General features: G+C 36.1%; 1 protein-coding gene across 3 annotated transcripts in view; it reads left to right on the top strand.

The window, feature by feature from the left end:
- RELN (reelin) overlaps nucleotides 1-11,786 on the top strand; it is a 457,647-nt gene that overhangs the window by 266,393 nt on the left and 179,468 nt on the right. The window lies entirely within an intron of this gene.

The following is an 11,786-nucleotide window of genomic DNA, read 5'->3' as shown; positions in this document are numbered from 1 at the left end:
AATGAATGATAAAAATGAATCATTGTGATTCACAGTGCATATTTCTCTTGTCTTTAGATATTTCTTTCCATTTTGTTAGGAATATTAATCCATTTAACCTGAACCTATTCTTTATCTCAAGCAGGGCAGAATGATACAAGACCAAATACAGTAATTAGCATAAGGAGTTTATATGATCTGAAGAATTGCAATTATAGGTCACCAGTTTAAATCTGCCCTAGGTTAATAGAAGGCCATTACCATCTGTTGCCTTCTTAGTAATTAATATGAAATAGATGTATCACACTATCAGCCTTTAATATGGAACCTGGCCTTATACTACTTGTGCTTTTTGATTTATGGTTGGTAAGTTGAGGAAGATATTATATGGTCACAGAATTAATATATTTTTTCTATATAGCCATATATGTTTCTCCTCCTTTCTCTTTCCAAGTTCATGATCTTGCATGATTCATCTTTTGAGGTGTTTTTTTTTTTTTCCGAGAGACCTTGCCCATGTGGAAGAAAAGGTGCAACATATTCTTATTGTGCTTCTAATTACTATCATAATTTTTTATTTCCCACAAATCCCTAAGCAGCCATTTGTTCACCACCAAGTAGGTGGGGCTTTAAATGCCAATAAATACAGTGCTGCAAGCCCAAAAGCTCCCCAGGGCACCACCCTCATTAGTAATTGCCCAGGGTAAGCAGATCATGTGCTCAGCAAGGGAAGGAAGCTGAAACTCTCTCAATACTAAATCACCTGTCTTAATTATTGGTTACAATGATTTTACCACCTTTTACAGAATATTGTATCCTTTTTTTGTACTTTTATATATGATTTCTATGTAATCATGTATTTTTTCAGTTGCTCTTATTCTCATGATACAAGGTATAGCGTATCAGTTAATCTTCTGCAGCTGCTAGAATAGCTATTGGTACCACTGCAGTGCTTCTAGATTGGTCAGATGTGGTGGCTCATGCCTGTAACCCCAGCACGTTGGGATGCCAAGGCAGGAGGTCTGCTTATGGCCAGGAGCTCAGGACCAGTTTGGGCACCACAGTGAGATCCCCTCTCTACAATAAAATAAAAATAATATATATATAAAAAAAAGATAGCCTGTAGTCCTAGTTACGTGGGATACTGAGACAGAATGATGACTTGAACCCTGGAGTTCAGGGCCGCAGTGAGTTATGATGATGCCACTGTACTCCAGCCTGGGTGACAGAGCAAGACTCTATCTCAAACAAAACAAAACAAAAAAGTGTGAGCCACATTCTTTCTACCTGAAGTGGGGGAATGATTAATCTCAGGAAACTTCTGGTGTACCAACTCTGTGAGAATGGTCTTGGTTTTGCCATCAAGGATTAAAGGATATAAACTGATTCTTGGTTTTGGCTCCTTCCATTTAAGAATCAAGATGTAGCATTTCACCTTGGCCGAAATTCTCATATCCAGGAATGATATTTACAGTTGTATGAACACTGCATAGATACTGGATAATAATAATAAATAGTAGTAACCACAGTTGTGATGAATAATAGTCATAACAATAATGATAGTACTAGTGTTGATAGCATTTCATGAATGCTTTGTAGGTGCCAGCATTACACGGAAGGCTTTGCCATCAGGTTTTGTGTAATATCTATAGTAATGAACATTGAGTGTCTGCAAAACCCTGGATTCTCAGTGTTAGATTTTCCTTAGTCATTCTTGAAACATCTGGCAAGTCCATCAAAGTCCTCTTTCCAACTTCTCAAACACACATCCTGCAGTCTGAGATTATTCTTAATTTCCAGTTCAAAGAAAAACATTAAATGTAAGTTTTCAGGGAGTCAGCCTGGAGCTGCTGCAGCTGCCTGCTTTCCATAAGCCACCATCAAAGAGAAGCCCTGCAAAGGTCAGTGAAGCACTTCGAGAAGAAGCCAGAGAAAATTGATTTGGAAAGAGCTGTGAGCGGGGGTTTTTGTTGTTACTTTTTGTTTTTCTCATCCTTTAATAGTACCCCATGAAACAGACTTTCCAAATGGATCAATATGCCATGGAGGTGAATATTGTCAGGCAGCTGATTCATTTTGCTTGCTTGTCTATGCTCATCTTTGGTGGCAGCCAAAATTTTTAGCTTGAAAGCATGAATCATCTATGACCACTTGATACCTCTGTGTGTGCGAACGAGAGAGAGAGAGAAAAGGAGAGAGAGTGCTTTGCTCACTCACCATTAATAAATGTTTATATCTGCCCAGCTAGGCGGGTTACCTTTAGCTTGCAAAGGCATAAATCACTGGCTTCTGTCAACTCTGGAATTGACCCACAGATTAAATGCAGATCACCGTGAGATAGGTGCTGCTCCACATATTTTTTATTTTTAAGAAATCTTCCTACTCCGATTGCTGTGCCTTCACCTGCTAATCTTTTTCTATTTATTGCCCTGGTTCATTGTGAGGATAGCAAAAAATTCCAGATTACCTCTTCTACACGTTTATATCAACTTGTGTTGAGAAGTAAATCAGCGCTAAATGTCACAGATTCTGTTATGAAGGTTTGTCCTTTAGAATAGGCTATGATTTGATCACATGCATTTAAAAGAAATTCCCTTAGAAGTAATTTATTGAATTTTGCAAATTTATACCAAGGATTTGGAGTAACTAAGCTATAGAATTTAGAAGGGTCATATCTTAATCTTTTCTCTACAACTACTTTGAGTTTGACTGCTCCCCCTTTACCACATTTACTATTGATAAATATCTAATAATAAAGATAATTTTACTACTTTAACAAACACCAAAAGGCCCTATGAACACAACAGCCATTAGGTAAATCAACAATCCACTAAGAGGAAGCATTAAGTCAGAACAGGAGTCTATTAATTTTCTTATTGCTCTTGTACATTAATGTATTTGTCATATTCTTGTCCCAATAGACACTAGGCAACTCTCCAGTCCTGAATAAGAATTGAAGCTTTCATCCTGGGCTTTTGCTGTCACACCTGTCTAATGCTCTTATTACATTAGTAATACTAATTACTATTGCTAATAGTAATATTAGTATTACTATCACAAATTGCTGAATCATCAATGGAGAAAAAAGCTCATTGTGCCCAAATTATGAAAAAATATAGATTAATTTGTCTGAAAATTTTAAAGTCTTAATACAAGTTAAGGCTAATGAAAAAGAATCTAAGGTAAATGGTGAAAGAGAAGATCATACTCAAAGTAGAATTCATTTTTAAACCTACTCTTTGGTGATATAACCCCCTGGCAGAGGAATACCTCCCTACTAGAATGCTCACTTTGTCTTCCATGCAGTATTCCATTAGGCACCTTAGAAAAAGGTTTCAACAATTCATTTGATGATTTTATTTCCTTAGAGTAAAGGACAAATAGGAGAAAATCAGATTTGCTTTCCAGAAAGTGCTTTACAGATCACTGTACTGGAAACTATAGTCTGTAACTTGAGGGATGGATTTGAGTACTGGCTTTCTAATGAGGATAAACCTGAGCTCAGTCAGACTTGTGGCTAGTCCATGTTCCCATGTCTTTTTCCATTAAGAATCGGAATGTTAACTATGATTTCCTGGCCAGATTCCAGCTTGGTTAATTGCATGCTGTCTACCTAAATTCCCTTTGCTTGGGGTGTTCTTCACTTTAGATTGTGTTGCACTTATTGTCATGTTTCCCCCAGAGGTGGGTACATGATATCATAGGATGAGCCAGAATATAATTTGTTAAGCTAATAAGAGTACTTTGGGGATGAAGGGTTAAATGTAAGTAGTGTGCTTTTCACAATTTCCCCCAATGAGGCCTATTTGTACAGTAATTAATGTGGAATAGCATTAGTGAAACATGGAAATGAGCCAGATCAACCTGACAAGAGTGGCAATAACACAGAAACAACTAATTTTGATAAATTATGCAGAAAATAATCATTTAAACAAATACAGCCTCCCTGCCTAATTAATGCACCTTTTGTTTTGTTTTGTTTTTTTGATCTGAAGCTGCCACATTTAATCACTAATTGTGTTAACACAATATCCAGTAGATGAACTTTATTTTATCCCATATGAACATTTAAAACATAATAACATTATCTATCATCTTTGTACCTACCACAACACCTAGCACAATAACTTGCATAGTGACATTCATTTAAGTAAGGTTTGTTAAGTGAACAGATGAAGATTGGGGGCAAAAAAAAAAAAATGGGGGGGAAATAGCATTTACAGATTTCTTAAGATTCAGCAGTGCCTAGGGTAGGCACGTCCCCTACAATATTTCATCTAAGCCTCGCAATTATCCCCATTTCACAGACAAAAAAACAGAGGCTCAGAGATGCCAAACGACTTCCCCAAGATCAAACAGCTTTGAATTTCAAAGCCAAATCTGTTTTACTATAAAACCTGGCCCTTTTGCTCCATGATACTTTGCAGGCTCCCACGCTTGGCATCTTTGGCCTTAATTTGAGGAGGCACGTCTGAAAGCCTCAGACACTGTGAAAGTCAAGTTGATCCCCAAAGACAAGGTTAACAACTGCCCTATGGAATTTTACATTGTTATTCTTCCTCTCATTACTCCAATTCAAATCTGTCAGTATTGCCATTTTAGAGTTGTCATTACCATTGCCAAGTAATTATACACTTGTCACAAAATATACCATAAATTGAATCTTTATAAATCTTAGTACAAAGTGGTTCAAATGTGAATGCTTAATGAATCCAGAAAATAATGAGGAAAAACACTCTTTAAGCTCCCCAAAATTCACTTTCCATGGTTGAATCTATTGTGTTGACTAGAGAAAATGCACTTTAGCCGTCCTGCACCTGGACTGTGTTCATAGCCAAATTTTCAGTTTTCTAACTGGCATTAAATTACCTGGAAATTGAATGTGTGCAAAATGATAAAAATTCACTTTGCCTCATGAGAGAAATTTTACTTTTCCTATTTTAATTTTTCTTTTTTAACAAATAGCATGAAAGTTTATACCTTTGAAGACCATTGAACCAGGATGTAGGTAATATGTATTTCTATATGGTAATGTCTATAGCACAGTAAAAGACTTAAGAGGCACAATGATATGTAGGCTATAAATCCATTTCCAACTATACAAGCACACATCTCACTTGAATCCAGAAATTCCTATCCCAATATATTTTGTTTCCAGCCAGACAGTGGCTAATTTATGGCTCTGCCAACAATGCCATTTTAATTAATTTTATTCATCTTATTTCTCTTTCCTCTGCTCCTCATATCTCATCTGTTTGCATTGCCTAGATTTTAATTAAAAAACCTCTCCTCTCTAAGGAGCAATCTGAAGTGGCAAAAATAATCACTTAAAATATTACAGTCATTAAAAAATTGGCTGTGGTGGAAGCCATGCATTTTCAATTTTCCTACAAATGATGTTTTAGCTTTCTTTTAAAGCGCACTTTGTATCTGAATTGTCTGCCACCAGCCAGCTTGGCTATCAAAAATGGTCTTCCAGCTGGGTGGGCTGAGTGACAACTCCTTAATGGAGGAAATGGATGGCTCTCTGCTCGTGTGGAGGGGAAGGCATACCAGGCAGATTTCATTCCATCTGCCACCAGCTCTCTGCAAGCTGGCATTGCCCAAATGCCCCATATACTCATTCCAACTAAAAAGGATATCGTCAAAAAATAAATTGTAAGGCTACAGATGCCTGAAAGAATCATCAGGGCCATTAGACCCCAGGGAGATAATATAAAGAGGTGCCTCGATGTTCATCTCTGATGAAAACCTAATAAAACAATGGTGGAGGCAATTGTAAGTACTTTCACAAGTACAAAGGTGAAGCCATTAACATTTTCAGCAGAGCAGAGGGAGCAACCTTAGAAAAACGCTATCCTGAATTGTGGCCAAGGACTTGTTATATTGAGGAATTTGCACTGATGTTTCCTGTTGATGATTTTCTGAATGACAAATTCTTGTCACTTAGTTACACTGTGTTCTGCTTGTCAAGTAAAGGAAATCCATTTAGCAGAAAAGTAGGAAAATATTTTTGATTGACAAAGAGAAACACGTAAGGATTATACTTAAGGGATTTAAAAATTATAATTCTGCTAGTACTTCAAAGGCTAAAGTGTATGTCATTGATCAGTACTAAAATAATGAAACAAATACAAATTATAATTAATCTAATCTATATTAGGAGGGCTAGAGATATAAAGGAAAATTTAGAGTCATATGCAGAATTTATACCCTTATTTTACCCAAAATAAATGCTTAGTTACCTGATACATACTTACCGTAAGTAAATCAAAAGCTATGACTCAGGAAGTCACATGTAATTTATAATCATTTGCTCAAGAATATCTGGTGGATTTTCATGATGCTCACAATAAAATAGTCCTGAATTCCAAAATATTCTTGTTTTTATCATATTAAGAGCTCATGCATCTCACAAAGTTACACATTGCTTTCGAAGTTGTTTAGATTTTAATTGTTATTATATATAAATGATATGTTTGAATAGATGCTGAACAAAAATAGCTAGGTTTTAAAATTGAGAGCAATTTCCTGAAATTCCTTTTATACTTTCAATGCACATTTCATTTGGATTTTTAAACACAGTAGAGCAATGTTATACAATGCAAGTTCATATAAGAAAAATGGTATCAGGCATCTTGCATTAAGTTTTCCTGTTTTAGGAGAATATTTGGTAATCTGCCAAAATTTGAAGGAGGGCTTTTGAAGTTCTAATTGATGGTTATGTCTGCCCTGGAAATAAATGAATGTTTTCAGTATTTTTACCATATTGTATTGTTGGGCATATTCTTGTGCATTTTGCTAAAGGTTTTAAGTTGATCTGACGAATTTTAATGACTATTCTGATGAGAAGCAGTTAAAAATAGATTTAAATACTCTTCTATTTTTCTGTCAACTACTGCTAAGGGTATGGAATATATTACATAAAAATTTTTAGAAAAAGCATATATTCAGAAATAACGATTATGTTGTAGCACTTAGAAGTTTGAAAAAAATACTTCCTTATATATTATTTGTGCTTCTAACAATGTCTGTAGGGAATAGATACTATTGGTTCCATTCTACAGTCTAAGAAACTACGGCCAGAGGATTTAAGTGACTTGTGCAAAACCATAGCCTTTAAGTAGAGAAAATGCATTTGAACATGTCTTCTGATTCTAATCCCCAAAGCCCTTGAGGGATGGGTAATAACTGAGTTTTCAGTCATCATCTTGTTTTTGGTTTCCAGTTTTTGTTCTTTTCCAACCTTAATTTATTCAATTATTTAAGTACTGAATTAATTAAAATTTAGGAGGAAGTTCAAGCAACACCTAACCAAACAGGTAGGTCCTGGTTTCCCATTCAGAGACAGAGATGCAGATCAAAAATAAGCAGAGGCCCAGCAACTCTAACTCAATCTGAAGGCATTCAGGCATAAATTCTTAGTTTGGAGAGCATCTAGGATACTAGGCTAATTCCATGACACTATACACCCCGTGACCAACCCTAAAATAGAATTAACATGATACTCTGACATGCCTTGTAATCGATTTAGGGATCCTCAGAATGAGAATCCTAAACTGGCCCTCTACCCTGCCTAGCACTCCTAAGTTCAAGCCTGCATAAAATCAACTTCTTAGAAAGGGAGACTCAGTAGGCCCATTGCTCTCAAATAGCTCGGGAATTCGCTGGCTTCACACAAACTATCCCTGATTTTATAGACCCAGTATTACACTGCTGGATCATATATCTTTAAAAGTGTATCTTATCATCACTCCAAAACTTGAAAACATCGGGTTTTACTCAGAATGGCAGAGAAAGAAATCATATCTTGATCCCTTAGCATGGTGGGAAGCAGGGCAAACCATCCGTAGCTGTGTGTGTGTTCTGTGCCTCTCCAGATCCTGTCACCTAGACAGTGACACCCCCATCATGCTAAGAATTAGGGAACATTGAACCTCCTCCCACTGAGTGGGGGCTGCTTACTTTGGGTGTGTTACAGCATTTCCTTGGTAATGCGTCAGTATGCTAAGACTATAAAGGCGAGACTATTCAAAGAGCAATACTTTACCTGCCTCTACACCCAAAAGGACGTTGGGCTTATGTGGGAGGGGAGAATAGAGCTAACTATGACTCTCCCTTAAACTTGACAGGAGTAGTGTGTTTTTGGTGCAAAGGCTAAAACTGCCTGTTATAAACCAGTGCCCTGTTTGTTTGGATTTAGTTTTGGTATTGAGTATTGTTCATTTACTATAAATTGGCAAAGAGCACCTCTATAGAGCTTACAGTACTGTGTCAGAAACTATACCATTCTCACTTTCAAGAAAGCTTGTCAAGACAGATCCTACGAGTTTTTAGATCCTACTAATATGAAAATTGGTTAACACTCAATTAACACTCAAGAGAGTGTTAATTTTTTTCAGGTTGCTTTCTTTATATTTCCTGTGGTAAATATTACTTGTTTTTCATATGCTATCACTATTGTGGTTATAGTGACAAAAATGTATATGTGATAACTAATTTTCAATAATTGTACAATTGCAAATGGTCTGTTCAACTGCTACACGTTTGGTAATATAGCAAAATAGTTAATGAAAAATGAAAAGGTTTTTTTTTTTTTTTTTTTGAGACAAGCTCTCATTCTGTTGCCCAGGCTGCAGTGCAATGGCATCATCATAGCTTACTGCAACTTCAAACTCCTGGGCTCAGCCTTTGAGTAGCTACTACCACACCTGGCTAATTTTTTTTTTCTTCAATTTTTGTAGAGACAGAGTCTCTCTGTATTGCTCAGGCTGCTCTCAAACTCCTGGCCTTGAGCAATCCTCCTGCCTTGGCCTCCCAAAGTGCTAGGATTATAGGAATGAGCTGCTCCTGGCTGAAAAGTTTCTTTAAAATGTGCTTTCACTTTTCTCTTCCATCAACACATTAATTTTGTGAAACTAGTTTAACAATATGCTGCCCGGTTTTATAATGATTGGATTTTTTACATAAATTTTCTCTCAACAAAATTTAAAATATGCTTCAAATGTAATTTATATTAATATAATTATTTATAATTAATTTTTAATAATATAAAAAATAGAATATAAATCTTGGAAGGGTAGCAGAAATTATGTATAACAGTTTTAAAATATTAACAAACAATTGTGAGGTAAATGGAACCCAAACTGAAATAATTAAATTGATGTTTAGCCAAAAATGACCAAAGTTTCATGTTAGGTGAGTTGTTCTTTTTATTATAAAAATGTGTCATTTAAATTCTAATATAAATTATTCTCTTTTCACATCAGTAGTCATTTTCATGTATGCCACCTCCTTGGACATTGTCATTTGCATTGATGTCTGCATCCTAATATTAATTCCAGATAAACAGAGGCCACAGTTGATCAGGATTCTAGAATGGAAAGATAACAGTGAAGACCACTATTTAGAGCTCAATGGATTTAGTATTAGGAAAGGAACCTCTGTTATACTAGTTGTATTCACCATCTTTACAGCATGCACAGTGGTAGATGGTGACAAACATGCACTGGGTTTGTCATCACTGGACAGTCTCTATTTACTTAAATAAATGAAATTATTAAATAAATGAAATCCTAGCTTTTGATTGGTGTGTGGGGGTTAAGGGTCGTATACAGTGAATTCAGTTTCATGTCTACGAATAACCCGTACTCATGGTTCTGTGAAGAAGATTCTCAAGCAGCTGATGCATGATACATTCTACAGTGTTATCCAAAAATTAAGACAGAGTCCAGTGGATGTGACTTGTGTCTCAGTGCTGTCAAAGGACTCCCTCAAGATCATATGCTCCTACTCTTTCAAACTTTTGGAAACTTATACACTCTGCACTCTTCTAGTCTAGTACAGTCTGATTCCTCCCCAACTGACTTTCCCAGCCATAACCAGTTTAACTGTCGTAAAATATTTCTTTGCATACATCCCTTCCCTGCTCTGGAACACCACTGCCAACAGAACGGTGTAGAGATCCCTCACACTGCCACTTAAGATCCTTTACAGTCAGGCTCCAGGCTAACTCTAAACTGTGCCTATTTATCATGTTCGTAATTCATATTTGTCATCCAATTTGGATTTCTATCCTTTCTAATGTCAGCTAGAGACCTGTTCTTATATGAAGACTGCTGGTGTAAACCAGCCCCGGACACAGAGATTCCTGCTCTCTCTGTCTGTCTCATTGGCACTTACCACATGCTGTCTGGCATTGGGCCTTGTCTTTGGTATGTCTCAGCCAGACTGGGATTTTTGAGAGGAAAGATTGTGTATTGTTATACTTCATTATAAACACCTCCTCCTTAGTACCTTACTTAATGCCTTCAACATAGTGAGTGCGGCATGATTATGGTTAATAATAGTGTATTGTATTCAGGATTTTTGCTAAATGAATAGATCATAGCTGCTGTTATCACAGGAAGGAAAAATGTGTAACTGTGAGATGGTAGTTAATGTTAATTTGTTTCACTACAGTAACCATCTTGCTGTGTATAGTCATACATCGCTTAATGATGGGGATACATCCCGAGAAATGGGTCATTAGGCAATTTTGTCATACGAATGTCATAGAGTATATTTACACATACCTAGACAGTCCAGCCTATGCCTTCTAGGCTATGTGGTATAGACTATTGCTCCTAGGATACAAACCTGCACAGCATGTTACTGTGCTAAATACCATAGGCAGTTGTAACACACTGGTAAGTATTTGTGTATCTAAATATGTAAACATAGAAAAGGTAAAATACACAGTATAAAAGATAAAAAAATGTATAGGGTACTTACCATGAATGGAACTTGCCAGACTTGCTCTAAGTGAGTGAGTATGAGGGCCTAGGATATTACTGTACACTATTGTAGATAGACTTTATAAATGCTGTACACTTAGGCTATGCTAAATTTATTTAAAATGTTTTTCTTTATTCAAAAATAAATTAACCTTAGGTTACTGTAACTTTTTTACTTTATAAGCTTTTTAATTTTTTTTTACGTTTTTCACTCTTTGGTGGTAACACTTAGCTTAAAACACAAATGGAGTATATAGCTGTACAAAAATATTCTCTCTTTATATACTTATCTATAAGGTATTTTCTATTTAAATGCTTTTTTTTTTTTTTACCTTTTAAGCTTTTTTGTTAAAAACTAAGACCCCACACACATTAGCCTAGGCCTTCACAGGGCCAAGATCATCAATGTCATTGTCTTCCACCTCCACCTCCTGTCCCAGTAGAAGGACTTCAGGAGCAGTAACATGCGTGGAGCTGTCATCTTCTATGATAACAGTGCCTTCTTCTGGAATACATCCTGAAAAACCCACCGAAGGTTGTTGTATAGTTACCTATTTTTCGAAAAGTACACTCTGAGATGATGATAACAAGTATGGTATAGTAAATACATAAACCAGTAACAGTCATTTATCATTATCAAGTATTATGTACCGTTCATAATTATATGTACTGTACTTTTATACGTCTGGCAGAGCAGTAGGTTTGCTTGCTGCAGCCTCACCACAAACACATGGGTAATGCGTTGTGCCTACTGTATGCAGGCACTGTGCCAAGACATGGAATACAGCAAGGAACAAAAGGGGACATGATCCTGGCCCTGTTAAACTCACAGTCACTGGGCCTGACTGATATTTTGTCCAGTTGTTTTTCTTCATTTCTATTTCCTTTTAAGAGCGTATTAAACTTAAAAAAAAAAAGTTTGATCTTTCATTTAGTAGTACTTCTCTATATATGACTTATTACCACAAATGTTAATGTAAACTTTAAAATTTTTCATATTAGTAGGATCTAAAAACTCGTAGGATCTGTCTT

This window comes from Microcebus murinus, chromosome 9 (assembly GCF_040939455.1).
Source record: "Microcebus murinus isolate Inina chromosome 9, M.murinus_Inina_mat1.0, whole genome shotgun sequence".
NCBI lineage: Eukaryota > Metazoa > Chordata > Mammalia > Primates > Cheirogaleidae > Microcebus > Microcebus murinus.
Note: the sequence above shows the minus strand (reverse complement) of the source record. Positions and strands in the feature narration are given on the sequence as shown.